The sequence below is a fragment of the Haematobia irritans genome, chromosome 1, assembly GCF_050003625.1.
Source record: "Haematobia irritans isolate KBUSLIRL chromosome 1, ASM5000362v1, whole genome shotgun sequence".
Taxonomy (NCBI): Eukaryota; Metazoa; Arthropoda; class Insecta; order Diptera; family Muscidae; genus Haematobia; species Haematobia irritans.
Genome location: NC_134397.1, coordinates 193,621,317 through 193,649,044, shown reverse-complemented (window position 1 = coordinate 193,649,044; position 27,728 = coordinate 193,621,317). Strand labels below are relative to the sequence as shown.

Below are 27,728 nucleotides of genomic sequence, written 5' to 3'. Positions count from 1 at the left end.
GATCCACCATCCAGTTAACTTAGGGGAGAGAAGCAAATGTCTGAAGAACATTGATTATAGGTAGAAGAATGTTCGGTCATTATTTTGCTAAATTATAGCACACCACCGTCAAACACCATAAGAATTTGCACAACAAAAGGGAATCAATAAAAATATCGTCACATCTAACGTACACTCATTCGAATTCCAGCATTTGGAAAATGTATTTTGGTTCTAAAACAAAACCAAAAGCTTTTTTTTAATGTTTTCTTTTCGGTTTTGTTTCGTTCTTGTTTATAAACATACGATCGATCACCTAGGGTTCGGTCATCAGCAGAAAAGCCCCCCAGCCACCTCCACAAATGACTCCACAATCATTATTCGCAATTGTCGGCAGAAAGAACGAGAGAGAGTGAGAGAGTGCGCGTGCGAAATATATGCGGCAATGTGGATTTTAGTATCTGCCAAATGAAATATACAACATACTCTCCCGGTCTCTTCTTGGTTATTTGCTTCTACCCATGGCATTCAAGTGGACTCTAAATGTTGGACCGAAATTCGCAAAGAACGAGACAACAAAAACTAAAATGTTTGCAAAAAAAAGCATAATGTGCGATAAGTATTGTTGTACATGGATACATGCCGATGATGATGATGATGACGACGATTGCTATGGTGGTGGAGCAGCAACAAACCAAAAATTTTTCAAAATTCGCTTTGTTTACTGTTTCCATCGTCTGCGAAAAGTTTAAAATACAATAAAATATTTCAATGGATTCAGATTGAGAGACTGCAAAAAAAAAAAAAACGTGGAGAATACAACAATGGAACCTGTATTGGTGTGTGACCCACCCGTGTTTGCGGTGGACAATATGGCAGTTGCATGTGCTTGGACCGTAAAGGAATCGGTTTTGATTTGCTCTATGCTGAGATATTCTGAATAATAGATACCCATTGTGTAAGATAGAGCGAGAATTTAGGATATACATTTGCTGTGTGCTGGGATTTAGATGTCATTGTTGTCAACTAATCATTAATCGGCAATTGAGGTGTATGTACTTCTTTTAATTTTTGTTTTGCGATTTTTGTGTTTCTATCTATGTAGCTATTGGGTAGAGTTTACAGGCTGATGAATCAGAAGCGGGATTTATTTTGTTTTGTTGTATTTTTTTTTTGGTTTCTAAAGAATGTTAGTTGGGTGAGTTGGAATTCTTGGCATATTGAAAAAATGCTCATCATTGCGTTAATTTTAATAAGTATTTTATATATATTTTTTTTTTATTTTTTTTCCACATGCAAGTAAATTTTCCTTTTCTAGAAGAAAAGTGAACCGAATTTCAATGCGAAAAACAATAATGTCAATTTTAACTAAAATGTGACATAAATTCTACTCTTTGGGATAGGTTATTTTTTTTTATTATTTTTATTGTTTTAATTTATTTGTATTTTATTTTTTTTTGTAGTTTTTATTTTATGATATTGAAAGATTCATGTAAATAAAGTTAACATTTCCAATGATAGTGGTAAATTTTCCAAAACGAAGGAAATATTTTTTGAATTCAATTACGAATTTTTATAAATTTGGAATTGAAATAATTTATAAATAACAGTTGAACTTTAGCTAGTTGTCAGATAAGCCTAAAATGCGATAAATTGTTAACATTGTATAAAATAAATAATAAATAAAAATAATTTTAATTGATCCAGTTAATTTTTTAATTAACCCTCTAATACCCAATCCCGCCTTTAGGCAGGCTTCGTTAAATGAGGAAGCTTTTAGTAAAACACATCTCAAGCCAACAAAAATGGGTAAAATAAAAAGAAAACTTAGTTAAAACTGTTCAAGAGCATACATATACTGAATTTTACCGTATACATTTTTCTTGTGTCGTTTTCTTGATTTTGTATCGTTTACATTGAATATTTAATCAGCTGGCAAAAATTGGGGCATTAGAGGGTTAAAACAAAAGTTCATTGGAATTTTGTTTTAATTAACAAAATTAACTGGATCAATTAAAATTATTTGTTTTTTTTTTATAAATTTAATAAAATGTTTATTGAATTTATTGATTCCAATGATTTATGATTAATTTTAATGTAAAAAAAATATATCAAATGTGAAACTGGATTATTTTCGTTTACATTGAATATTTAATCAGCTGGCAAAAATTGGGGCATTAGAGGGTTAAAACAAAAGTTCATTGGAATTTTGTTTTAATTAACAAAATTAACTGGATCAATTAAAATTATTTGTTTTTTTTATAAATTTAATAAAATGTTTATTGAATTTATTGATTCCAATGATTTATGATTAATTTTAATGTAAAAAAAAATATATCAAATGTGAAACTGGATTATTTTGGTAGTTGTCCTTTATTCAGATTCAGATTATTTGGAAGATTCAAGTAAGTTTTGTTGATTTCATTTAGATTTGTTATTGAATTCTAACAAATAAAAAAATTAAACTCTAACTACAACCTATGCAGGAAATCTTAGGTAACCACCAATCTTGACCGCATGAACTAATTGAACTATAATATTAATATCCCGAAATTTTTACGATATTTAAAGTCTTTATTTAAAATTCAACCATATTTTCAAAATATTACTTTTTTTAAGTTCATACATTTTTTAAGATATATGCAGGAAATCTTAGGTGACCACCAATCATGACCGCATAAACTAATTGAACTAAAATCTTATTATCCCAAAATGTTTACGATATTTAAAGTCTTTATTTAAAATTCAACCATATTTTCCAAACATTTTTTTTTTAAGTTCATACATTTTTTAAGATATATTTGAAGTAATAACAATGTAGACACATTTTTTTTACATTTTATAAAAAAAATATCAAATTTTGCTTCGTTGAAAGGGCATTTAACAAAAACTGAAGTTTTTTAAGAGTTAAACATTCCTTAAATGGTGGGTGTCATAATTTTACAACTACTAGTGAAATAAATAAATTATTTACTTCCAGCAATTTGTGGACTGCAACTGGAGAATATTTTGGATTTTTTTTGCGAATAATGTAAATATTTATTGAATTTTAGTTTTATTTTTCTATTTTATAAACCGAATTTTCACATATATATTTTTTAATTTATACTTTGAATTATTTTGTTTATTATTATTTTATTTGTTAATTGCATTTTAAATTGATATACATTTAAATTGATGAATTTTGGAAAAAGATTTTGTACCTATTTATATTCCTAATAAACATTTTGGTTTATTTTTTTTTAACCCAGAACAACTTGGGGGTGTTTCAAAAACCATCTGGAAACACTGGTTCGAAATAAATTGATTTTTTTGATACTGAACTTATTTAAAGAAAATTTCATTCTACACACAAAAACAAATATTTTTTGTCCTATTGACATGGCACAAACTTTCATTTTTTTCCCTTCTGGGATATACTTTGCTTTTTGATACTGCACTTATTTAAAGAAAACTTTATTCTATACACAAAAACAAATATTTTTCGTCTGACTGCACCTATTGACATGACAGAAACTTTCCCTTCTCCTTCTGGGATATATTTTGGTGATTTGTGTAAAATGTAATTGGATTAATGAACAATTCTATTACCATGTTTAATAAGTCATTTACCATAATTAGGGCCAGTTTCTCAATGTCTTGTTATTATTTATCGTGTCGATAAAACAGCTGATCCCATACAAAAATTTTACTAACCGGAGGTCTATCCACCGGTTAAAATTAATCGGAGGATGAGAAACTGGCCATTAATAAGACATTTTGAAATGATATTATCCATATGATATGATTTTCAAATTATCACTTACATCTACTACCACTGCTCGTGAAACACCCTAATATAAACAATACAGTCGAGATAAACACACCTGACCTGATAGTGCGAATACGATTGTCGTAGACTAGTGCAATCTATTATACAAAATTCTATTTACACATTACAAATGAAAATCAAACTAGATGCCGTTACCAAGAGAGAGGCTTGTCTGTGCTCCAATTGAATTGTTGTCCAGCAAACAAACAAATTAAGGCAACAACAAAATCTATATTTTTGTAGAAGCACTTTTCTAATACAAATGGCTATTTAAGTATTGTGTGAGTGTGTGTGTGTGCGGGGGGGGGGGGTGTGGGGGGAACATTCAGTGTTTTGTATATTTGCTAAGTGTAGTATCACCAAACAACAACACTGTAGCCGCCTAATTGTGGTGTTCTTATCATTTGTGTATGCATATGAATATATACATACATACATATCGTATGTATATACATACATAAATAACCTTATATATTTACAATGTGATAAAAGCGAAATTTTTTGCCAACACCATCTAAAAACGAATGTTCTCATTCAAAAAAAAAAGGAACACAATAAAACAGCAACACTTTGCAAATGCGAAACTTTGTTGAATGCAAACTTTATTTATGTGTCTGGACGGACATTTTGTATGGACGACGATGATGATGATGATGATGATGATGATGACGACGACGACTACAGTCGTTTGTTCATACATTTGGACAATATGTGAAAGGACGGACTTAGATTCTTTTATGTCTCTTTGTTAGAAATATGAAACTGTTGTGAAAAAGTATGTTGCACATCCAGCATCAACACTAAAAATTTGTTGAAACAACTTGTACAATAGAAGGGTTTTAATAGGTATGGGAATTTCCCCAAAAAAAAATATGTCAATGAAATTTAAAAAACAAAATGTGTAACATACAAATGGAACTCATAATTTTTGTAAATGGATTTTTTCTTCATTTATTTCGAAAACTGGATCAAGCTTACAAAAATCAAACGCTTCTCCACACGTGGTAACTTACAGTGTGACAGATTATGGATAAAAACTAATTTTTCTTTATAAACATGTTTAACTACATATATAGCAATTTATAAAAAATCTTACAATGCCCAATTTTAAAAAAGTTTAAGAAAAATGCTGCTCTACATACATAATTGTCTACACTTTAACTTGTATTATTCAAATCAATTTTACTTAAAAAATATATTAAATTCACTTGGTATTTTATATAGCATAAATTATACTAAAATGTATATAAATAATAAATGTAATAAAAAAATTTAATTTTTAATTAAATTGAACCTAGTTTAGTTCAGTTAATTTTTATTTAATTTAATTTAGTTCATTTGAACTTTGATGGTATTAAATTAACCCTCTAATGCCCTAGGTTAGGTTAGGTTAGGTTATGTGGCAGCCCGATGTATCAGGCTCACTTAGACTATTCAGTCCATTGTGATACCACAGTGGTGAACTTCTCTCTTATCACTGAGTGCTGCCCGATTCCATGTTAAACTCAATGACAAGGGACCTCCTTTTTATAGCCGAGTCCGAACGGCGTTCCACATTCTAGTGAAACCACTTAGAGAAGCTTTGAAACCCTCAGAAATGTCACCAGCATTACTGAGGTGGGATAATCCACCGCAGAAAAACTTTTTGGTGTTCGGTCGTAGCAGGAATCGAACCCACGACCTTGTGTATGCAAGGCGGGCATGCTAACCATTGCACCACGGTGGCTCCCTCTAATGCCCTAATTTTTTTGCCAACCGACTAAAAAGTCAATGTTAACGACACAAAATCAAGAAAACGACACAAGAAAAATTTATATGCTGCAAAGCCTCTTGAACAGTTTTAACAAAATTTTCTTTTTATTTTACCCAGTTTTGTTGGCTTAAGGTGTGTTTTACTAAAGGCTTCCTTATATAACGAAGCCCGCCTAAAGGCGGGATTGGGCATTAGAGGGTTAATTGTCTAGCATATCGACTCAGTTGCTATAGCTTCCCTCTATTTTCCCATACTCATCTTATATTTACAATAAGTTTAGTATAATTTAAATAAATAAATTAATTAATCAATTGTGATTACTTTAATTTGCTTCAATGTAATTTAATAAAATTGTATTTAGTTGTTTCTTATATATAATATTGTAATTAAAATGCAAAATTTCTATTTTAATTAAATGTAATAAAAAAAAATAAGTTATTTGTTGCTTATTTAAGAAATAACAATAGTACATAATAAACTTGTGTATTATTGTTATTTCTAATTATAATCAAATAAGCAACAAACAAATTAAATTTTATTACATTTAATTAAAATAACTAAAATTTAATTAATAATAACTAAGTTAACTTTTTATATTTACAATAAGTTTAGTATAATTTAAATAAATTAGTAAATTAATTAATTGTGATTACTTTAATTTGTTTCAATGTAATTTAATAAAATTGTATTTAGTTGTTTCTTATATATAATATTGTAATTAAAATGTTAAATTTCTATTTTAATTAAATGTAATAAAAAAAATTATTTATTTGTTGCTTATTTAAGAAATAACAATAATACACAATAAACTTGTGTATTATTGTTATTTCTAATTATAATCAAATAAGCAACAAACAAATTAAATTTTATTACATTTAATTAAAATAACTAAAATTAAATTGTATAATAACTAAGTTAACTTTTTAATTAAATATTTTAATGATTACACTATTATAAAATAAGAAACAACTAAGTAGAATTCTATTAATTTAATCATAATTTAATTAAATATAAACCAATTAAACTAAATTAATTTAAATAAAATTTGACCGACCTAAACTAGGATCATTTTAATTAAATTTACATTTCACTTTCATTACATTTATTATCTTAAATTAATGCAATTTAAGCTATATCAAAAATAACCACTAAATTTATTGAACTATTTAAATATAAATGATTTAAATAAAGTTAATTTGAATTAAAACAAAAACACTGAAACAAAAAAATACTTTTTGTCTTCAATCACGAAATTAATTGATCAAATTAATTTTTAATTGAAATTTCTGCAATAACAGAAATTATAGTATCAATCATCAATGTTAATTAAAAAAAATTAATTGATCCAATTGATACTAGTAATTTCGTAGATTGATTTTTGAAAAATTTGTTGAACCTATTTTTAATTGAAAATGTTTGTAGAATTCAATTAAAATTTTAATAGGACAAATTTTGGTTATATTTTTTTGTTTGAATGACATTTTATACAATTATACACAGAAAAATATCTACGAAATATTTCTAATAAAACATCTGATTGAGATTTAAAAAGTAATCAATTTACTTTTTAATAAAATTAAAAAATAAATTAAAAATGATAATAAATTAAATTTGTTAAACTAAATTTATTTATTTAATTTATAATATATAATATATAATTTATTTAATTTATTATCATTTTTAATTTATTTTTTAATTTTATTAAAAAGTAAATTGATTACTTTTTAAATCTCAATCAGATGTTTAATTGTATTAATTTTTGTAGATATTTTTTCTTTTTTAATATTTTGTAGATATTTTTTCTGTGTATAATTGTATAAAATGTCAGTCAATCAAAAAAATATATCCAAAATTTGTCCTATTAAAATTTTAATTGAATTCTACAAAAAATTTCAATTAAAAAGAAATTCAACAAATTTTTCAAAAATCAATCTCAATTAAATTTTTAATTGGATCAATTAATTTTTTTTTTAATTTACATTGGTAATTGATTCTGTCATTTCTGTGATTGAAGAAATTTCAATTAAAAATTAAATTGATCAATTAATTTCGTGATTGAAGACAAAAAGTATTTTTTTTTTGTTTTAGTGTTTTTGTTTTAATTCAAATTAACTTTATTTAAATCATTTTTATTTAAATAGTTCCATAAATTTAGTGGTTATTTAATATAGCTTAAATTACATTAATTTAAGATAATAAATGTAATGAAACTGAAATGTCAATTTAATTAAAATGAACCTAGTTTAGGTCGGTCAAATTTTATTTAAGTTAATTTAGTTTAATTGCTTTATGTTTAATTAATTTAATTTAATTAACTTAAGAAAATGATTGAAACTGTTTTAAGTAAAATTTTATTTAAAATATTAAATATTCATTTTTTAAATAAAACTTTATTTCAAACAATCAATTTTTTAATTAAACTAAAAACACAAAGTCTGATAAGAAAGTAATTGAAAATAGTTATTAATTAAAAAAATTTATTGAGCTTTGCAATCTATTAAATTTTTATTAAATTTTTAATTGAATCAATTAAAAAATTAGTTGAAATTTGCCAATGAAATCAATTAATTTTTGAACCAAGTTGTTATTTAATGCTTAATTAAATTACTGTGATTGATACTATCATTTTCGTGATTGAAGACATTTCATTTAAGAAAATTAATTGGATCAATTAATTTCGTGATTGAATGAGAATGTGTTTTTCTAAGTAGAGGTAAAATAATTTTTAATAAATATTTGAGTACCTCATTCAAGAAAATACAAAATTAATTGGAAGTATCAAAAAATTAATTAAATTTTTAATGAAGAATATTTCTAATTAATTCTAAAATAACTAGAATAATTATATTTTAATAAATATTTTAAATAAATATTTGAGTTCCTCATTCAAGAAAATAATTTTAATTTTTTTAATAGAACCAATTACAAAATTAATTGGAAGTATCGAAAATTTAATTAACTTTTTAATGAAGAATATTTCTAATTAATTCTATAATAACTAGAATAATTATATTTTAATAAATATTTTGACTAAATATTTGATTACCTCATTCAAGAAAATAATTTTAATTTTTAATAGAACCAATTACAAAAATTAATTGATTGATTAATGAAGAATATTTCAAATTAGATCTATCATTTTCGTGATTGAAGCAATTTTAATTTAATAATTAATTGGATTAATTTAGATTGAATCAGAAAAAAAATTCTGTGTATTCAAATTAAAATAATTTATTATTAATTAATTCAATTAAATTGATTTAAAATACATTTAACAAGTTAAACTAAATTACAATAAATTAACAATAATTTAATTCAATTTCAAATAAATGTATTTACCCAATTATTTTCTATTGGATAAAAGAAAGATCGAATAAAATCAAAATTTCTAAATAAATGTATTTAGATAACAATAATTTAACCCCTATACTACGTTGGGTATTAGGTCGTATTTTTCATCACCGAATTTCTTACTTTTGAATTATAATTAAAAGTTCTTACCACTCAGCATGAATTGAGCATATGTTACCAATTAATGCACTGAGTGATAGAAATTGTTAATTATATTCGAACAGTAAGATATGCGGTGTTGAACAATACGATATGGGTCATCAAATGACCCCAACGTTGTACAAGGGTTAAACCAAACTAAAATAAATTGAAAGTCGATTAAATACATTTAAAGTAAAGTAATAAATTTGATTAAATAAAATTAGACTGCATTAAAATATATTATATAAGCCTTTATACATTATCAGAAATAGCAATTACATATAGAAAAAAGAAATGTTTTTTTTTATAAATTTTATGCATTTCCATTCCAATTGTATCCATTTTGATTATTTTTCAAGAAAATAAACATCAAAAACTTTGGAAATATGTTAGATGTCGGCATTCCACAAACAATGAAATATGTTCCACACATCAATAAAATTTCCACATTGCCATTCAAGTCTTATTGAAGCTGATGGTGCGAATTCTAAGGATAAACTCTCATCTTCATCAATGAAACTCGAAATAAAGAAGGCCACGCACATGCAGACTACGAGTGTGTATTGGTGTAAGCATATTTTTTTAAAAATATCTTGAGGAAGAAATCCTCATCAACTGTTTCTCATTAGATTTTATTAAGGGAGTAAAACTGTGGGCATAAATTTCCATGGTTTGTTGACATTGCGATTGTGATGATATTGAAAGAGGCAACTATTTAGATTTTATTTTTGTTTAAGAACAAGTTAATGAATTAAGGTGAGTACTATGTTCGGCTTTTTCACCAAAACACTAAATTAAAAGTACAAATATATTTATGAAGACTATTATATTTTGATCGAGTCTTGCCAAATAATGGATGGAAAAGATCCAAGGAATTGTTTGCATATAATTTTATATTTCTAAATTAATTAATTAAAAAAAGTAACCGTGAAAACAAGCTGGTTTTCAGCTTGAAAAGTTAACAGCTTTACTTAGTAATTTTTTACAATAGAAATTTCATAGTCTATCATAAAAATATCGTTTTTGTATGAAAACAAAATACTGTGAATTACTTTTTAAAAAGTTTATATATGGCACTTTTAGTTCGAATAAAATAAAATAAAAATGTAATAGAATAAAATAAATAAATAAATAAACCTAAAATTCGGATAAATATATTTGAAAAGAAAACGTTTCATTTAAAATGAGGTTTTCATGGCATTTGAAAAAGGTTTCCTTTAGTTTGAAAAAAGGCTTCACTTAAAACGAAAATTATCTATATATATTTTTTTTAATTTCCCTAGAAAGAAAAAAAATTTTAAGCTTTTCCCAAATCATTACTTTTAATGTACATCCAAAGATGCTCTCCTAGGAATAGATTTAATACACAAGAAAATTTTAAATTAATAGATAAAAATAACTAGATTTTCTCTGTTTCCGAAACAAAAATAAAATATTTGGTATTCGAATTGAAATTCAAAAAAAAAAAAAAAAAATATTTTATAAAGAGTGCCTATTAATATTTCTGCAGATGTGGAATTTTCAAAAAAAAAAATGTTCATATTTTTTAAAACGTCTGTACACAGAAAAAAATTCACGAAAAATTTTCCAATTAAAATCTTGTGTTTTAAAAAATTTTCAATTAAAAATTTAATTGATTCAACAAATTTTATAATTGAAACAAAAATTCAATCACACAAATCAATAGTATCAATTAATTTTTTAATTGACTTTCAATTAATTTTTTAATTGACTTTCAATTAATTTTCTAATTGATACTATTATTTCTGTGATTGAAAACATTTCAATTAAAAAATTAATTGGATCGATTAATTTCGTGATTGAATCATAAAACCATTTTTTTGTGTATATAAAGATAGAAATTTCAAAATTAAGCAAACATTTTGTTTTTAATTTTTTTTTTTCTATTTTTTTATAATTTTTTCAAATGAAATCGGAAATACTAAACAAGTATTATTTAAAAAAAATAATATTGTTTAAAATGTTTATACACAGAAAAATATTTCACGAAAAATTTTCCAATTAAAATCTTAAAATCTTCTTTTTTTATAATTTTTTCAAATGAAATCGGAAATACTAAAAAAGTATTATTTAAAAAAAAAATCATATTGTTTAAAACGTTTATACACAGAAAAATATTTCACGAAAAATTTTCCAATTAAAATCTTCAATTAAAAATTTAATTGAAACGAAAATCAATCATACAAAGCAATAGTATCAATTAATTTTTTTAATTGGATCAATTAATTTTTTAATTGACTTTCAATTAATTTTCTAATTGATACTATAATTTCTGTGATTGAAAACATTTCAAATAAAAAATTAATTGGATCGATTAATTTCGTGATTGAATCATAAAACCATTTTTTTGTGTATATAAAGATAGAAATTTCAAAATTAAGCAAACATTTTGTTTTTAATTTTTTTTTCTATTTTTTTATAATTTTTTCAAATGAAATCGGAAATACTAAAAAAGTATTATTTAAAAAAAAATCATATTGTTTAAAACGTTTATACACAGAAAAATATTTCACAAAAAATTTTCCAATTAAAATCTTCAATTAAAAATTTAATTGAAACGAAAATCAATCATACAAAGCAATAGTATCAATTAATTTTTTAATTGGATCAATTAATTTTTTAATTGACTTTCAATTAATTTTCTAATTGATACTATTATTTCTGTGATTGAAAACATTTCAATTAAAAAATTAATTGGATCGATTAATTTCGTAATTGAATCATAAAAGCATTTTTTTGTGTGTATATAAAGATAGAAATTTCAAAATTAAGCAAACATTTTGTTTTTAATTTTTTCTATTTTTTTCTATTTTTTTCAAATGAAATCGGAAATACTAAACAAGTATCTGCCATCCGTCCTATGACAATCCCATGAACAAATACATTGCTTGCGACCCTTTTATATTGTGATTTTCTTTGATATATTAAAATAGTCGTCTAGTTTTTCTTTTTTTTTTTAATAAAGCGATAAAATTTAATTTCGAATACTGCAGTAAAAAAAAAACTGTGATATTCTCTCCATTATTACTTTGGCCTATCTTAAGTTCGTATGCCCATCAATAATAATAAAGTTTTATGTCTGACTGCAATATCCGCTATATGGCATTGTTTTCACTTGATGTCCTGGCAAATAAGCTAAGTAGCTATTGCGCAAGTATCTAAGGGACTTCCTTCTCACATAAATGCATCCATTGCTACCATGGGGAGGAAATATAAATGCAATGCGTTGACTACATAGAAATATTAAAAGAGAAGGAGCACAAAATATCCGGAACCGGTTTAAAGGATTTTATACATATGTATACACATACATAGAGACGTCTGGCATTTCTGTTAATTCCAGACCAAAGGGTGTTGAAAAGCAAAATACCGACAAAACTATTTGAATAAACCCCCCCTCCCCCATAATAAAAATACTACTCAGAGCAAAAGAGAGAATTCAATACATTTGCCATTGGTTTACAATTTTGCCATTTCAGTTGTTCAGTCCATATGAGGACTGGGTTAACCGTATGACCATTGTGGGAGGATTTCTTGTTCACATTTATATCATGTCACTGTATAATTTTGTCATTTTGCCGGCGTTCGGGCGTGTGGATGATTTTCACATATATTTGTCGCTCATTTCACTGTGGTCTTCTATCTTGCCCTAGAACAATGTACAGACGACATTTAATGTCAAGTTGAATGGTGAATATTGCAATGGGTCTCGACTATAATAATGGATTAAAAGTAAAACATTCATGGACATAATGTGACATCAAACAAATCAACATTTGTGTATAAATATTTTTATACTAAAAGGTCGCACAGTATGCCATTCATAGAGAATAGTTTTTACAGTAGTAGTAGTAGTAGAGAATATAGAGGCAATTTTTCTTTTTTTACAATGGCGATATATCCGGCTTCTGCACATAAATTAAAACTGTATGTGTTTGAATTGATTGAATAAAATTTCAATGGGAAATCAAGTTAAAAATCACCTGATATTATTGAAATACTAAGGTTTTGCTGTAACTTGAATATGGGGCACTTAGGATTTTTTCATAAGTTTATATCTACGAAAAAAAACAAAGAGAAATAGACAAAATTGACTCACTTTAGGAAGTTCCGAGAAAATGTAACACAGTAATAAAATATCGGACATCTTTTCAAAACAAACTTTTGGTCCACTATATTTTACGATTTTTATTATAATTATTTATAAAATCACATAACATTTTGAATGAGCTGCTTATACTCTTAATCAAAATGAAGAACCTCTACTAAAAACTAATGTTCTAAAAGCAAAAAAGAAAGTGTTTAATTAAAAATACTATTACAATGTGTTTTATATACACTGAAAAAAATATTTACATGATATTAAAGATTACACAACATAAATTTTAGGATGCGAAATTTACCAAATATTAAGGACAAATTTCTTTAAAACAATGAAATTTTAATTAAAATAAAGTTTATAATCTTTGCTTCAAAATTTTTTTTCATTAAAATTAGGATAAAAATTTTGCAAATTTGGGTCCCTCCGTTAAAGTCGCATGTCTTTGAACTAAGGCTAATTTTCCTTAAAGTAAAGAAACACATTTTTGATTTAAAGAAATTGTCCTTAAATTAATTGAAATATTGAAACTTTAGATTTAAGATAAAAACGCTTCAAATATAGTCTAAGACTTATTTTGAGGATTTAGCGTCTTTGGTTTAAAGTTTTTTTTTCTTTTTTTTTGAATTAAGAAAACATTTTTTAATTTGAAGTATCCGTTATAATTTGGATTTTTAAACTGGCATTTATTTGTACGTGAATAGCTTTATTAATATACCGGGAAAAATAGAATGAAAATTCGATAAATAGATCGTAGATTTAAAGCCAGGTAGGTCGCTTGTTTAAAATTCCCAAAATTGGCATTTAGTAAAAATTGTGATTTGATTAAAATAAATATTCTTGGTCCCCTATTCATGAATCAATTAACAAAATCTTTGAAGCCAAATATATCGATGAGAAAACTGTTACGGATTCAAAAATTTAAGAAAGAACTAAAGTTAGACTTTGTCGTTCAGAAAATGATGCTACACTATATTAAGGAATTTTTTTTTTGAAATTAGTTTATAAGTTTTTATAATATACTATATATATAAATTAGTTTATATGTTAACTGTTTAGTAATGCAATTGGTTCTTTGTTTAAGGAGATAATATTTAACATTTTTAATTGTAAACTGAACTTCTACGCTCCAAACAATTTAAAAGGATCCCAAGATTTTGACCTCAAGGATTTTGACAATGATTTCTAAGCCAGAGGTACATCTCCTATAAAATAAACAAACTCTTAGGAATCTATCTAGTTCCAAATTTGGGTTCTGTTAAATTAAAATTAGGGAGCCACCGTGGTGCGATGGTTTGCATGCCCGCCTTGCATACACAAGGTCGTGGGTTCGATTCCTGCTTCGACCGTACACCAAAAGTTTTTCAGCGGTGGGTTATCCCACCTCAGTAATGCTGGTGACATTTCTGAGGGTTTCAAAGCTTCTCTAAGTGGTTTCAGTGCAATTTGGAACGTCGTTCGGACTCGGCTATAAAAAGGAGGTCCCTTGTCATTGAGCTTAACATGGAATTGGGCAGCACTCAGTGATAAGAGAGAAGTTCACCAATGTGGTATCACAATGGATTGAATAGTCTAAGTGAGCCTGATACATCGGGCTGCCACCTAACCTAACCTAACCTAACCTAGGATACAAAATGATTGAATCGATTAAGAAGGCAAATTTAGGTTGATTTTAGTTATTTTAATGAAACTGTATTACAAAAGCGGATATTAAAAAAATATGTAAATAATTTTCGAAAAGTTCGCATTTGTGGTAAAATTTATAACTTTTACGTATATTTCCCCCATTGCAGAATTGTTTACTAAAGACCGGTATTAAGAACGCATAACATAATAAGATCGCATAAAACTCCGTATTTCAAAGACAAAAGACAAAAAATTGCTTTACTTCGGAGGCATATAAGATTTTAACGGAGGGACGAAAATTTCAAAGATCCGTGCCCAAAATTTAATATAAAAAATATTTAAACAAATTTTTAAATTAAATTATTTTTTTTTCATTTAACAAAATTTGTCCTTAATAATTTCAAAGATTCATGCCCAAAATTTAATGCAAAAAAAAAAAAAAATATTTAAACAAATTTTTAAATTAAATTAAATTGTTGTTGTTTTTTTTTTAATTAAACGAAATTTGCCTTTATTAAAGTGTAAATTGCATATCCTAAAATTTACCTAATCATTCATATTAGGTCTAGTTTTTTCAATGTAGGCTAAACTTTTTATGGTTGGTCTTTAGGAAATCAAGAAAAAAATGATACTGCATGCTATAATTTTTTTGCTCAGATTTTTTTTCTTAAAACTTTATACTCAAAATTTTCGTATTTGTGGTAAAATTTATAAATTTTACGTATATTTCCCCCATTGAAGAATTTTTACTAAAGACCGGTATTAAGAACGCATAACATAATAAGATCGCATAAAACTCCGTATTTCAAAGACAAAAATTTGCTTTACTTCGGAGACATAAGATTTTAACGGAGGGACGAAAATTTCAAAGATCCGTTGCCAAAATTTAATAAAAAAAATATATTTAAACAAATTAAATTTTTTTTAATTTAACGAAATTTGTCCGTAATAATTTCAAAGATTCGTGCCCAAAATTTAATAAAAAAATATTTAAAAAAATTTTTAAATTAAATTATTTTTTTTTAATTTAACGAAATTTGTCCTTAATAATTTCAAAGATTCGTGCCCAAAAAAAATATATTTAAACAAATTTTCAAATTAAATTAAATTGTTGTTTTTTTTTTTTAATTAAACGAAATTTGCCTTTATTAAAGTGTAAATTGCATATCCTAAAATTTATGTTACCTAATCATTGATATTAGGTCAAGTTTTTTCAATGTAGGCTAAACTTTTTATTGTTGGTGTTGAATCCTTGGTCTTTAGGAAATCAAGAAAAAACAAATGATACTGCAAGCTATAATTTAATTTTTTTTTTCTGCTAAGATTTTTTTCTTAAAACTTTATACTAAAAATTTTGTTTCTTCACCACATCTTTATTTTATAAAAATCGTATCTTTGGCTTAGAATTAATACAATTATTTTATTTTCAATATATGAAAAGGGCGTATGACACACATTTGAGTTCAAAAGAAAAACTTATTTTTGAATATTTTTTTTTATTTTTTAAAAATTACCCAATTTCACATCATATCAAAAAATGTGTTGAATATTGAACAACGCTCTCATAAAAGAACAGGAATAATATTTTTAAACCTCATACTCAATCAATGTGTTTTATTTAATTTTTTTGGTGTTATGTGTTGAATATTGAAAAACTCTCTAATAGACGGAATAATATTATTAAATCTGACAATTAATTTTGCATGACATTTGAGTTCAAAAGAAAAACTTATTTTTGAATACTTGTTTTTTATATTTTTTTAATTACCCAATTTCACATCATATCGAAAAATGTGTTGAATATTAAAAACCGCTCTCATAAAAGAACAGGAATAATATTTTTAAACCTCATACTCAATCAATGTGTTTTATTTTATTTCATTTCTTTTTGAAAAACAGAATAATATTATTAAATAATAATATTATTAAATATATTATTAAATCTGACACTCAATTAATTTTGCATCAGTTTAAATAAAATGGGAAAATATATTACCCTTAAATTCATTATACTTAAAGCAAAATGATGATTTTTTTAAAATGATAGTTGGTCTTTTTAAGAAAAAAAAAAATAAATAATGACCTTTTCTTTATATTTTTTTTTTTTTGAAGATATGTTATAATTAAAATTAATATCTTTAAACTGTAAATAAACTAGAAAAAATCTGCTTTAATTCCTTGTTATTTTATGATAAATAAAATAGAAAGTTATTTCCTAGAGTCATGTACGGAAAATCTTGAAACCTGTCTTTAGCTCAGAATAAATCGTTAAACTCGTTAGATAAACTCTTTGGCATTACGATATTTTCTTTAAATATAATTATAAATATTATTTAATAAAATAAAAAAAATATATAAATAGCAACTTACTCAAATTTGTGTTAGCGGCAATAATGGGGCTAAGTTGTTGCAGTTCCACAAAAGTTGTAAATTTCAATTATCTAATAAAGTCTAATAGTCCAACGTAGAGACTGACTGTGTTGATGGTTTTTGTTTTAATATGACTTAAAGGAGAAGGGGAAGAAAGGCCTCGTTGGTAGTATCAATTTAGAACACCAGAAGATAAAACGGATTAGTGTGGTGTATAGTAGTCGTCGTCGTGGTTATTTTTCTTTTATTCAAAAGCAAAAAGGCAGCAATACACAATAGGCTGTGTAGTAGATTAATTAGATGCAAATTGGAAGATGCTGAGATAAAGTATTCTCCGAAGACTTTGTATTTTGTTGTTGTAGTTGCAGTTAGATCCGATGAATAATCCCAATGTTGTGTTAGGTGTTGTAGATGATTTTTGTTGATGTTTTTTTTCTTCAATGATTCGTTTCTATGTTTGTTTTTTTTCCAAGTCAGAATTATTTTGTTTTTTATATCAAATATTTTGTTCTAGATTTAATTATTTTTTTAAATGGTAAAAACACAGCACTAGGATATTTTGTTGTTGTTGTTGCAGAGTAGTATTGTTGTTTAATGTTTGTTATTATTTTTTGACACAATAATATTAATGAACACTAAATTACGTGGTTTGTTGTTAATATAATTTTACTAAAATTGTAGAGAGAAAAGAGAAAGAGAACACATATATTTAATTATAATTCTTTATATTCATATGTATATTTATTTATATCATTTCCATAAGTTTTCTTTAGTCTTTCTATTTTTTGCGTAATATATACACTTTTCACTAGCTTTTGTTCAAATGTTTTTTGTTTTTTTCCAAACTCTTTTGTTATATATCCATTAATTTAAATTTTATATTTTATGCATTTACATATTATTTATTTCTATAATTATTAATTCTCGTTAGACATTTTATTAAAAGAAGTAAAAGTTTTAAGCGCGCGTTATAGCACGAACGACGAACACACAACTGGCTGAGAGTAAAGAGAAGATGCAATAATGATGCACTTTTCTCGTTTCAATTGTATGGTTGCATAAAAATACATGCAAAAGTATAATGAAAGGAAAAAAAAAAGACCGCGATGACGTTTTAACGAAGTTTCGTGTGGTGGTACAAAAGACGACAACGAGCGCATCAACGACGAACGAAGATATGCATAAACCTTATGATGGGTAGAGCAACCAGTAATCACAACAACAACAACAGCGCCAATGCAAATTATAAGCCACGACAAAGAACCCTCCTTCGTTAAATTTTTCTCATGCCGGAAGGGGGTGGGGGGAAGTTTAGTTAAGTTCAATGAATTTGTTGTTGTTGTTGTCGTTTCAACTGGAGATCGTTGTTGGTTGCAAATCCCTGCTGTAATGCGCAATACAATGCACTTTCTCATTTGATATAGTAGTGGTGAGTGTACTGAGGCAGAGATTATAATTGAGTTTATAGGTAGTGGTGAATTGTGGTGTGCTATGGTGGTGGTTATATCTGTTCTTATGGGCTCTCACTCGGGCCGAGTGTAAATACATTTTTCTCAATGCAATTTTTTGCAATTAATGCTTGATTGCATTATTTCTTTTTGTGAATAGCAAAAATGCATCCCAATGAGAATGAGTACATACATACATACATATACAGTCATATGATTTGAGTTTTTGAGAGCCATGAAATAAGAGCGAAAGCTAAAAGGCAATATAAGCTTATGCCATGTTTTTTTTTTCTTCAATTTTATGATCTATTGCAGTATGACAGGCTTTGTCTTCTCCAACAAGAGAATATGTGTAAATTGATATATGTATGTGCGAGAGTGTGTATGTAAGAAATATAAAGATTGCAAAAGCCGGAATAGTTACACAGCACCCCAGAATGAATATATGTGCATGCGTGTTATTTATGTGAATGTGTGTGTGTGTGTGTGTGTTTAAAAACTTGTTTTCTTGCAGAGATGCAACACGGATGCACTTTAACGCAGAGTTGTATTTGTACCGGTTTTTCTTCGTTTTTTTTCCTTCTCAACTTTTACAGAGCGTTCGTTTCGAATTCACTTAAAACTGTGTGGTAATGCCACGTGTTCTTCTCTTTCTTTAAGATTTCGTTAAATTTTCTGAAAGCTTTAGTTTTTTGCAATCACATTTTTTAGGTTAGTTTTACACAGAGTTTTAAAATTTTTTTAATTTTATTTTTTTAATATATAATTTTTTCTTGGTTTCAAGTTTTTTTTAAACACTTTTTTACTTTTACGAAACTTCGTTACGTCACTGAGGCTTTTAATTTACTTTAAATGCAAAAGGTGCTGATGTATCCCAGCCACTTTAAGACTCACTTAGAAGAAAAAGATAAATCGAAGAGTTCCATGCAACCAGAGATACATACAAAACTTAAAATCGAGTTTTGTTTTATGGTGGTTAAATGTTCAAATTAAAGTCAATTAAAGCTTTATTATTATGGAAGGGATAGAAGAGAGAGGTTTTTATATTATATAATAGCAAGCTAGTTTCCAGCACAAAAAAAAAATGAATTACACTAGAATGCAAAACATGGATTTTAATCTTTTTTTTTAATTGTGTTTGTATTATTTTGAACATTAATTATTCAGAAAAAAAATTATTTCATTGTTTTTGTTTTTTATTTGAGGTAAAATAACAAGTTTTCTATTATATATGTTTTTTTAAATATTTTTTATTGTTTCAAATCAATTTTTCAATGTATATTTTCAAAAATTTGTTTTTATTATAATTTTTTTTTTAGATTTTCTTCATTTTACAAAACTCACTTTATAAATTTCAAAACACTTTTAAGATAATCCAATTTTTTCTTCGTTTGTTGGTAATTTTTGTAGAAGTTTTAGATTTAAATGTCGTTGTCTTCCAATCAAGTGGTATTTATTTCACTTTTTTGTGGTTTAAGATTTTCGAAAATGATTCTTTGATATTCCCTAACATGGCGATGCATTTTTTGTTTTAAATGCTATATTGAATCATAAGTTAATAGCCAATAGATAATTGAAATTTCAACACTTGTTTTCAATAATTTTTTCCAATCCAAAAAATTTTGCTTTTAATTTATTCCACACTTTTTTTTTCCTTTTTTGAAGATGAAAATGTTTTCAATTTTTATCTTGAAAATTTTAATATATATATTTTTTTAGATTTTTATTTTAAGTATACGCGGACTTGGTTTGTTGTTTTTTTTTTTTGCCAAATATTGTTTGTAGATATCGGGAGAGTGTTAGGTTATAAGTTAATCCAAATATTCCGGCCAGGGTTGTCGGGAGGGCTCCTTGAAGAAAAATTAACAACTTTAGATTTCCAAAGAATGTTGTTAATTTATAACTGCAGCGGTAGTTTATATATTTTAATTTATTAAAATATTCCAATAGTTTGTTGAAATTTTGTTTTATAATATGGATTTATAGAAAATTGGCATAGTTTTGTTATTTTATAAAATTATTCGGTTAGTTAGTAGTGGAAGTGATGAAACGGCGTTAATTTTTTCACATTGTCGTCCGCGATACTAACGTGTGGCAGGCAATAATATTGTGTCTGACTCTACTCTAAAATCCTAAATAGTCGGGCAGCAGCACACAGACGACGGCAGCAGTTTTTCGCAAATGCTGCTACACACTGACTCGGAAAAAACCTATAGACAAGAAGCAAAGGCTGAGCGTACACATAAGTAAAGAAGAGGCTTTTGGTTGCAACGCGACAACTACATCGAAAGGCTCAACATACACAAATGCAATTCAGTGTGGTGATACCACATTACTAACAGCAGGCCTTATACGCTCACACCATGGTAAAGAAAAGCAAGACTTGCCGGCTGGCTTTCATCAACTCTGTCAATAACTCTCATTGAGCTCTCTTGGCTCTCTATAAACATTAGCGCATCCAGTGTACCCCCCAGAGCTTTGGGCTTCACCCATTGTGTGCAGTAGTAGCAGCAGTAGCAGTCACAACAACACACACATACACAAAAGTGTGCAATTTCTGTGTGTCTGTGGTATTTTTTTGTTTGATTTGTTTTTATACCCTACATCATTAAAGGGTAGTACAACATATTCTGATAGGATGAATATGTTTTGCAATCTTTCCATAAATTACAAGTCGATGTGATTTATCTATGCCCGAAAATGTCGAATTAATATTTTTCTTTTTGGAAAACTATTTTAACAAAGCTTTTATATAAAAATTGTAGAAACAATAATTTTTATCGTAAACCTTCAAAATCTCGGACATCTCCCGAATGTGTGTAATTTTTGTGAAACATTTTTGATATTATCACATTTTCATAAGTGGACACATCCCAAATGTGTTCACTCATGAGAGAGAGAGAGAGAGCAGTTCTGTAGAAATTTATTTTACTTTTACTACGAAAATTGATATGTTTTGTAAATTTATTATGGTAAAATCGGCTATCAAAAAACTTTTTTTCGGGAGGTTCAAGTGTAATTCACTTTTGAGTTTAGTGAATTATTTCATTTTCATTTCACTTTATTTATAATTATAATCAGAAGCTCAAATATTATCCGAATTTATTCTGATAATTGCCCAGCAAAAAAAAAAAAACGTCGCCAAAAAAGAGTGCAAATGGTTTTTTGGGATCCGGAAGTTATGCAAAATATGCGCAGAAGCGATGAATTTAACATTTAATAAGTGTACACCTCCCAAATGTATTCACTTATGAGGGAGAGAGAGAGAGCAGTTCTGTAGAAATTTATTTTACTTTTACTACGAAAATTGATATGTTTTGTAAATTTATTATGGTAAAGTCGACTATCAAAAAACTTTATTTTTTGGGAGGTTCAAGTGTAATTCACTTTTGGGTTTAGTGAATTATTCGAATCTGATAATTGCCCAGCAAAAAAAAAAAGCTCGCCAAAAATGAATGCAAATGTTCTTTTGGGATCCGGAAGTGATGCAAAATATGCGCAGAAGTGATGAATTTAACATGGGCGTGTCATAGGATGGATGTCCACCATTTCAACAGCAGTGAATTTGCATCATTTCTTAAAATGTGACCCGAATTTAGTGATTTACATGTGAATTAAAAATTTTGTGATATTTTGTAAAAAAAAAATTCATATATATTTTTTTTGGATCAATGATATAATGCTTAAATCTAACGCTTGTTCGAAAAATATTTTCAAAAATTCGTAATTTAGTGATTTAGATGTGAATTAAAAAGTTTTGTGATATTTTGTAAAAAAAAAAAAAAAATATATATATATATTTTTTTTTTGGGATCAATGATATAATGCCTAAATCTAACGCTTGACCGAAAAATATTTTCAAAAATTCGTAATTTTTATAGAAAGGGTTTCGCATTTTTCCTAAAAAAATTTTAATAATTTGCATTTTTTAACCACCAGGAAAGAACATTTTGGTTAATTTAACTAAACTGTATTACAAGCGTAGATGTCATGCCCATTTCCCAAAAATAAGTAAATATTTTCCAAAAATTCAAGAAAATTTATCAGACATAATATTTTTTAGTGTGAAGGAAAAAAATTGGAGTTTAAAATTCCTAAAATATCGAAGTTCAAGATGGGCGCAAATTTTAACAAATTCTGAAGTATTGTGTGGGTAACACGAATTTAGTAAACCTTAGTGTTCATTTATTTATAAGTTTTTCCTCGTTTTTAGTTAATTTAACTAACGTACGAAAAAAATTATTAAAGTGAAAAAAAAACTTTCTTAAAACATAATAATTCCATAAACTAAAATAGAGTTAAATTGGCTTTAATGAAATATAGGGTTCACTTTTTTTGAGTGTATTTGAAACAAAAAAAGTTCAAATTGCCCATTAAAATATGAAAAAAGCGAGTAAAAAAAAAATAAATTAAAAAAAAATTGTATACAAAACACAATCAAAGAGGACTGTCGCATTTGAAAGAGCTCGGCTTATTTTGTTATTTTCATTGTGATCCGCTTAATAAATTTTCACAAAAATACAATCAATATTAATAAAATAAATATAAACAACACAAACAATATCAAAGAATAAGAACAAAAATCACCATGTCACTCAATAACCAATTCTCTAAATTGAACTCAACTCCAATATAGCGCGCGCAAAACTCTACAACACATCAAAATTTTTTATTCTGATTCAATCACCAAATTAATTGATCCAATTATTTTTTTAATTGAAATGTCTTCAATCACGAAAATGATGGTATCAATCACATTTTTAATTGGGCATAGAAAAAATTCTTGATTAAAAAATTAATTGATTTTTTTCAGCAAATTCCAATTAATTTTTTAATTGATTCAATTAAAAACTTAATTGATGTTGATTGCAAAACTCTATTAATTTATTAATTAAAAATGTAACTATTCTTAATTACTTTCTGAATTGGCTCGGAGTTTTTATTTGGATTAACAAATGATTGTTTGAAATACATTTTTAATTAAAAAAAATTAGCACTTTTTTTAACTGAATTAATCTTCCGAATTTGATTAAAATGTTAATTGTATCAATTAATATTTTAATTAAAAATTTTAAAATTTTCAATCATTGACTTAATTAACTTAATGTTTCTATCAAGATTAAAAAGTTAATTGTATCAATTAATTTATTAATTGAAAAAATTTTCAACTTCAATTAACTTTTTAATTGGAAATATTTTGGTGATATGTTTTGCTGTGAATAAAGATGCACCAAAATCATCAAAGGACTTTGCCGAAATAAATTCTGGTATAGGGTATAATAAAGTCGCCTATACCTTATGTCTTCATTTACTTTTTTTCCTTCACTGGTTGATCACTTATACATAGAAATGGTCCGCATTCGGCTCTCACATACGCATACACAAACACCACAAATCTTTGCCAATTTGTGGTGTGATAAACACAACTCTTCGTCGTTCTGGGTACACTGCAGTTCAACCACCCATAAGTTTATGCTAAACACACATGGCAATGGCAATGTGAACGCCAACTGTCTCAAATGTTTCTTAAAGTCAGTGCTCTCTCTTCAGCCAGTTTCGTTCTCTATTTCTCCCTGTCGGCCTTAGCCAGACGGAACACAAAAAAAAAACACATAGTGTTTGCAAAATCTTTGCAGTTTTGAAGCTTGCGAAAAAAAGTCTCACTCTCCTTATTTTAGCAGTTTCGTAGTGATTTCGAAACCCCCTCGCCCCTCGCGACAGCATACAACCCTTCTGCAATGCCAATATTTTAAAACAAAAAACTTGCAATGTTTTCTTATTCTCCTTTTATGTTTGCTTGGCATCTTTTGGTTCGTTTCATTTTATATATTTATTTTTTGTTTTTGGTATTTCTTTCTTACTTGAAAAGTGAAAGAACTGGCAGTGACAAAGACAAATCTAAAGAACATTTCAATTAATTGCATCTCATCTGATTCAAAGAGAAATATTAATTTGACAATAGGCAGACATGTAGGCAGTGTAAGAGTGAGAGAGTGAAATAAATCCCGAGAGAGAGATAAATAGGAAACTACATAAAATTTATAGACAATCGTTTGAAAAATATACCTTAAAAATGCCCGCTGTTCCGCAGTTTTGTATCTTTGTGGTAGATGAGGTAGGTGTCACAAAAACTAAATCCCCTCTTAGCCCCCTTGCTGTTCAATAAAAAAGCTCTGCTCTCAGTCTCTCGTCGCATTTAGTAGAAATGCAAAATGCCTTACTTACGGTTTATATATTGTTGATGTTGTTGTTGTCATAATTATTATCATCGACTTCATCGCCGTCATTGTCGTCTGGTCTGGTCGCGTTGCTTTTGCTACTTTTGATGATTATATACTGGGGGAGACCAGATAAGATATTCTCTTGTCTGTCATCTTCATCATCGTCATAATCAAAATAATGATATAAATTAATACTTAACGTTTTTTTTTATTTCTGACATTTTCTTTTGTATCCAGGAATTAGGTTTATGAGTACACCTAAAGATGATGACAATATAACTGCTGCTGCTACCACTGATGTCTTCAGGGAGGATAGTAGCAAGTGCCGGTAATACCGGCTCAATAATCTTAATGATGTCGCCAATCTATTCAAATTGAGAGACACATAATTAGGCTAGCAGAGTATGCCATATTGAGAGTATCAGGATAGCGACATTATATAAACGCATAGTGTAATCTCTAGTGGTCTCTCGAGAGCAAGAATGATTTTTATTCTCTATAGATTACATTATTTCTATTGAAGTAGAAAAACTAAATGTAAATACAAATAGATGTACACCCATAAGTGACTAACATTTAACAGAGATATTGGTAGAAAGTGTTTACTCAAGGAATGTCAAAAAGATGATGATATTCAAACTATCATTGGACAATTGATTTTAAATTTGGTATAGACATAGACCTTAGAATACATAGATGAGCCATCGTTGTCAAACTATGTTTGACGGTACCGAAGATTATGAATAAACGAGAAAAATAAGAGCACGCTTACAATCTCTTTCATTTTCCTTTTTGTAGTTTGCCAATTTTACACCAAATTAGACCATTTATGATGCACCAGAGGATTTATAAATAAATTAATATATTAAAAGTTCATATTTGAACAAAAAATTGTGACCAACACCGCGAAAATACGAAATTTAATTTTGAGCAGCATTGCTCTTTACAAACAACATAAAAGCAAATGCACGAAAATTAATGTTTGGGACTGACTCTTTACGAAAAAATCAAAACGATATGTCAGAAAATTAATTTTTGGAACTGACACATTTTTTTTTAAAGAGAATAGTAGAACATCAATGTATTATAAGGTCTATGGTATAGAGTATGAATTCATCCTGAGTCTGACTAGGTAGAATCTCATGAATGGATTCTACGTTTATCATACACAATCGAAATGTTGTGGCCAATTTTCACAAACTCTTCCTATCGATAAGAAATTTAATTTGCAAAAATCTCATGTCTAAAGTCGTATCAGTTGAGGAGTTATTGGCAATTTAAAATTTTTCGAATTCCTAAACCAGAACATGGGGGTATATGACTTAAATATACAACAAAAAAAATGGCAGTAGAGATTATTTGTCAAAATTTTTATTTCTATGGAAAATTTTGTCAAAATTTTTATTTCTATAGAAAATTTTGTCAAAATTTTATTTCTATGGAAAACTTTGTCAAAATTTTTATTTCTACAGAAAAGTTTGTAAAAATTTGACATTTATAGAGAATTTTGTCAAAATTTTATTTATATAGAAAATTTTGTCAAAATTTTATTTTTAAAGAATTTTGTCAAAATTTTATATAGACATTTTTGTCAAAATTTTATTTTCATAGAGAATTTTGTCAAAAATTTATTAAATAAATTTATTATGCTTGCAAATTAGTTTAGGCAGCAGCTGACTATCAAACCTTTTTTCGGAAAGTTCAAGTGTAGTTTACTTTGGGTTGAGTGAATTACCCGAATTTATTCTGATAATTGGTTTTGCTGCAAGTAGAGGATGCTGATGAGGAATGTAGTAATTCCGAAACAGCTGTACATCCAACCATCTTGCAGTCTATAGGGCTTTGCCCAAATAAATTTGCCAAGCATACTTTTCCTCCGTTGGCTAAGCTACACTTGTAGTTTAGTCAATGCATGGTTTTAAGCTTAGATCAAAAACAACAATAACGAATTAAATTTTTGATAAAATTTTCTATAGAAATAAAATTTTGACAATATTTTCTATAGAAATAAAATGTTGACAAAATTTTCTATAGAAATAAAATATTAACAAACTTTTCTATAGAAGTAAAATTTTGACAACATTTTCTATAGAAATACAATTTTGACAAAATTTTCTATAGAAATGCAATTTTGAAAAAATTTTCTATAGAAATAAAATTTTGACAAAATTTTCTTAGAAATAAAATTTTGACAAAATTTTCTATAGAAATACAATTTTAACAAAATTTTCTATAAAAATAAAATTTTGACAAAATTTTCTATAAAAATAAAAATTTTGACAACATTTTCTATAGAAGTAAAATTTTGACAAAATGTTCTATAGAAATAACATTTTGACAAAATTTTCTATAGAAATAAAATTTTGGCAACATTTTCTATAGAAATAAGATTTTCTATAGAAATAGAATCTTGACAAGATTTTCTATAGAAATAAAATTTTGACAACATTTTCTATAGAAATACAATTTTGACAAAATTTTCTATAGAAATACAATTTTGACAAAATTTTCTATAGAAATACAATTTTGACAAAATTTTCTATAGAAATAAAATTTTGACAAAATTTTCTATAGTAATAACATTTTGACAAAATTTTCTGTGGAAATAAAATTTTGACAAAATTTTCTATAGAAATAAAGTTTTGACAAAATTTTCTATAGAAATAAAATTTGGACAAAATTTTCTATAGAAATAAAATTTTGGCAAAATTTTCTATAGAAATAAAATTTTGACAACATTTTCTATAGAAATAAGATTTTCTATAGAAATAACATCTTGACAACATTTTCAATAGAAATAAGATTTTCTATAGAAATAACATCTTGACAACATTTTCAATAGAAATAAAAATTTCAAAAATTGCTCTATAGAAATGAAATTTTGACAAAATTTTCTATAGAAATACAT

The 27,728-nt window shown here is 26.5% G+C and overlaps 1 protein-coding gene across 23 annotated transcripts in view; it reads right to left on the bottom strand.

The window, feature by feature from the left end:
• Syp (synaptotagmin binding cytoplasmic RNA interacting protein) overlaps positions 1 to 27,728 on the bottom strand; it is a 529,002-nt gene that overhangs the window by 100,119 nt on the left and 401,155 nt on the right. The window contains exons 1-2 of one of the 23 annotated variants that reach the window (XM_075292391.1): positions 20,689 to 20,824; positions 17,152 to 17,820 (exon numbers count right to left, since the gene is read on the bottom strand). The exons of 21 other annotated variants lie outside the window; for them this stretch is intronic. The gene's annotated coding sequence lies outside the window, so the exon portion shown is untranslated. Of the gene's footprint in view, positions 1 to 17,151; positions 17,821 to 19,943; positions 20,825 to 27,728 lie in introns of those variants that run through there. One more of the 23 variants, XM_075292390.1, reaches the window with a different exon arrangement.